The sequence below is a fragment of the Camelina sativa genome, chromosome 5 (genome assembly GCF_000633955.1).
Source record: "Camelina sativa cultivar DH55 chromosome 5, Cs, whole genome shotgun sequence".
Classification (NCBI taxonomy): domain Eukaryota; kingdom Viridiplantae; phylum Streptophyta; class Magnoliopsida; order Brassicales; family Brassicaceae; genus Camelina; species Camelina sativa.
The window spans coordinates 13,714,052-13,718,657 of record NC_025689.1 but is presented as its reverse complement, the minus strand read 5'-3'; positions in this window follow the sequence as shown (position 1 = coordinate 13,718,657).

The following is a 4,606-nucleotide window of genomic DNA, read 5'->3' as shown; positions in this document are numbered from 1 at the left end:
TTTTTTTTTTTTTTTTTTTTTTTTTTTTTCTTGTTTGTATTCAAGTGAGTTTGATGAAACAATAATCATACCAAGTCAAATTTTACATACAGTATGATCTCACGTCAAACAGATAACATAGATATCTTAGTAACAAATATTAACAACTTTTACACCCTTATTTAGTAATACAATTTCACCACCTCTATTAAACTTTTGTTAGTAGCAGTTCAATAAGTTTTCCGGTTAGTTAGTGTGACTGTTTAATTTGAATAATAATGTAATACAAACATTTTATTTCTTTCCTTTTTGTTTTACAAAACACATAGCTTATCTCACCGTCGCAGCATTAGTATTCGTCCCGACAAGAAAGATTATTACTAATTTACGTTCCGCCGTTTACGCGCATCTCTTTAATTTCCTTTAAAAAGAACCAACCTCCAAGAAAAACAAGAGAAAGGTAGACATAAAACTGAGAAAGATGGTCAATGGAGTCGAAAGCAATCTCAGGTTCAAATCCGTACCGCTGTTATATTTGACAACAAGTTTCAAATACACTTTTGTGTAAAAAGGACAGTTCCCACACTCGATGCTAATTAGTACTACATCTTTAACAGCTGTTATCCCTTAACCCGAGGCTTAAACCAAACTCTATAGCAAAGTAGTGACCGCATTACATAGTTTAAGTGACTCTAGAAACATCATGGGATCATTTTCCCACCTAAACGAGCACTTAAGATAATATTTATGATTTGTGTTTAGGCGGCTGTATACTTATGTTTTTACTTTTTAAAAACATTTATTTTAACAGCTATATTTGAATAAACAAGACTCAATCTCTAGAGTAAGTAAAAAAACAACATTTCGAGTTAATAAGCGGCGAAAATTAACCGCAAAGAGAGCCGACCACTCTCTAAAACGCGTGCATGTTAATTAGAGCTTTAGCCGCCTTCAAATCTCCTACCAAATCTCTCGTTTTCCATTAAAGTTTAGACTTTAGATCTCACCATTATCCTCTACGTTTAATCCTCTAATTCATTAGTATTACTTTTTTTTTTGGTACCATATACTGTATTATATATACTAAACAACTAATTTTAACTTTCTATCATGCGGCCAAAACTAAAGCCAGGAGAAACCCAACCTAACATTGGACTCTTTTCCTAATTAAAGAATAATAAGGACTACAATAGAAATTATCGAAGTTGGATGTTATGTATAGTTGCTATCTAGTAATTTTGGTTTACATCGAAAGTTCCCAACATTTCATTTTCAACGTAGACTAGAGAAGTACATTTTTTAGTTACTCTAACTATTGCAATTTGAAATATTGTCAAAAATATATATATCTATATTGTAATTTGAAAAAAAAAACCATATCCTGTTATTTTTCGCAAAAATAGTAAATCGTAAATAAAATGTAATGAATAATATATAGACATGCAGCTGATGTCACTAAATTATAATATCTTGAAATTCCAAAACCCTTTACTCTATTCACAAAGTGGATTTCTTCTAGATTTCCACTTACATTATGCTTGGTCCTAATTGTATTGATATTTACTTAAGATTTTTTCTCTCTTTCTTTTTTTTTTGTCTGTGTTCCTTGAGAAGGAGGAAGGGTCAAGTGGGAAGTTACGAAGCCTTCTAAGAAATTTAGTTAGTGCATTTAGTTAGTTAAAGCCAAACATTGAATAATCTTTATTTCTATCATTTAAACAATATATAATAAATCAGAATAAACATACATCTGCATTAATATTATCCTATACATCTCTCTTAATTTATTTTTGGGGTTTTTTTACTGAATTATTTTAAGATTGTTGATTAGAGTTTAGAGTCTAGACGGTTACATTTTAATCTCTTAACAATGCATTGTCAATATGGCGGAAAAAAACCAACAATAGACCTTACTATTGAATGCTTGGTGTCGCATTTTATTTGTAAACAGTAAACATGTAAGAGATTCATATTTACCGGTTTTAGAATTCAATATTATCCATTATCCTTACATTTACATACATCAAATAAAATTTATATTTATATACCATGTCCTAAATTTGATGGCGTAATCAAAGTTCATGATACCGACAATTCTCACACAGTGCTCAAAATGCTAATGACGATGTTCGTTTACGTGACAACCCCACTCAAATGAAGGCCACTAATTATAAGTTGCTAATTAACGATCATCATTAAACGCTTAAATTTCCAATAGTGGCTTTTAAAGTTATAAAAAAATTAGGTTTCAGGAGAGACAAACAACTCACCTAAACGTAGGCCCTCTGTATTTTTGTTAAAAGCTTATTTAAAAAAAAAAAGAAGATTAAACGTATAATTAAGTTTATCGTAGAAACATCACTTTAAATGAAAAAGGTATTGCGAAAATAGGACTTCTTAAAAAAAATTTACGCCAGTAGGACATTTTGCTAATTAACAATAAGATTTTATATCCTTGGGTTGTAAGGTTTTTGCTTTTTGTTTTTTTAAAAGTAAAAATAGTTTCTATTTAAATAATAAACTTTCAACAGTGTTTATTTTCATAATACGTACATAATGAAAATGTGCATGCGAAAACGGACCTTCGTAGATTTCAAGGTATTAAAAATAAATAAATCTGAACGCTCTGCCATTTCTTAGCCCTCAAAACAACAAAAATTTTAAATTACCACGTCATAAATACAGAGAAGAGTTATATTGCGGGTGACTTTTGAGATCATAGTATTAACCTGCATTTATTTGATGTAGAGGGTTTTCTTGCAAAAAATAATTACTTGGAGGGTTTTTTTGCACAAAACCCTTTAATATATCTTTTAATTGTCCATTCAATTGATGTGTTTAAGTGGTTTAGCTGCGTTATGAGTTGCTGAGCTGAGAAGTGGTCTGGCTTCAAAGCCTATAAACCATTTCAAACGTTTAAAAGTAGACCATATCAAAGAGTAGAGTCGTCCTTTTTTTTCTTTCTTCTCTTTTCAGCTGTAAATGTTTACTATAGTATTAACCAAAAAAAAAAAAAATGTTTACTATAGTGTTGTTTAAGTGCTATTATAGAGTAATCAGAAAAAAAAAATCTTCCATAGCAGTTAAGCAAAATGAGCTTTCCTCATGTGCTATGAACGTGGATATTTGATGTAGTGAAGCAAACATAGTGAGTTGATTGACATTATAAGCATTTCAATTAGGGATGTTAAAAGTGGGTAAAAACTCAGTGGGTATCCGAAATCCATGCTTAAAACTGGGTTTTGGGACCTATATTTTTACTAAGAAATCAAATGGGTTAAAAATAGGCAAGTACCCAAAACTATAAAGTCTTACACGGGTTTACCCTATCAGTTATGGGTACCCACTGGATTTTTGTTTTTCTTTCTAATCACCTACACTTTTTTGTTGTCAAGTCTAATCACCTACACTAAACCCACAAAATCACATTTTCCTACAAAAAACGCAAAACACGAAAACTCGTGTTTCTCGCCAAAACCGCAAAATTATATTTTTCCTACCAAAATTGCAAAATTTCGTTTTTCGCCAAATCGCAAAATTATGTTTTCCCGCCAAAACCGTAAAATCTCATTTTCCGCTAAAACCGCAAAATCTCGTTTTCCCGTCAAAACCGCAAAATCTCGTTTTCCCGTCAAAACCGCAAAATCACGTTTTCCCGCCAAACTCACAAAATCTCGTTTTACTGCCAAAACCGCAATATCTCGTTTCCCGTCAAAACTGCAAAATCTTGTTTTCCCGCCAAAACCGCAAAATCTCGTTTTCTCGCCAAAATCGTAAAATCTTGTTTTCCCGCCAAAACTGCAAAATCTCGTTTTCCCGCCAAAACCATAAAATCACGTTTTCCCGCCTAAACCAAAAAGTCATGTTTTTCTTCCAAAACTGCAAAATGTCGTTTTTCTACTAAAAACGCAAATTCTCATTTTTAAATATTTATTTAAATTTTATATGAAATAAGCAAATTGTAAACAAAACTTTGGTTTTATTTAATATGTAATAATAAATTTGGTTTTATCTATTTAAAACAAAACTCTTTAATATATTTGCTATTCTTTATTTAAATAATATAAAATTATAAATTTTTGAAAATTGTTACAGATATAATAAAATACACAAAATACATAGTATAAATCACATTTGGTACNAAAACTATAAAGTCTTACACGGGTTTACCCTATCAGTTATGGGTACCCACTGGATTTTTGTTTTTCTTTCTAATCACCTACACTTTTTTGTTGTCAAGTCTAATCACCTACACTAAACCCACAAAATCACATTTTCCTACAAAAAACGCAAAACACGAAAACTCGTGTTTCTCGCCAAAACCGCAAAATTATATTTTTCCTACCAAAATTGCAAAATTTCGTTTTTCGCCAAATCGCAAAATTATGTTTTCCCGCCAAAACCGTAAAATCTCATTTTCCGCTAAAACCGCAAAATCTCGTTTTCCCGTCAAAACCGCAAAATCTCGTTTTCCCGTCAAAACCGCAAAATCACGTTTTCCCGCCAAACTCACAAAATCTCGTTTTACTGCCAAAACCGCAATATCTCGTTTCCCGTCAAAACTGCAAAATCTTGTTTTCCCGCCAAAACCGCAAAATCTCGTTTTCTCGCCAAAATCGTAAAATCT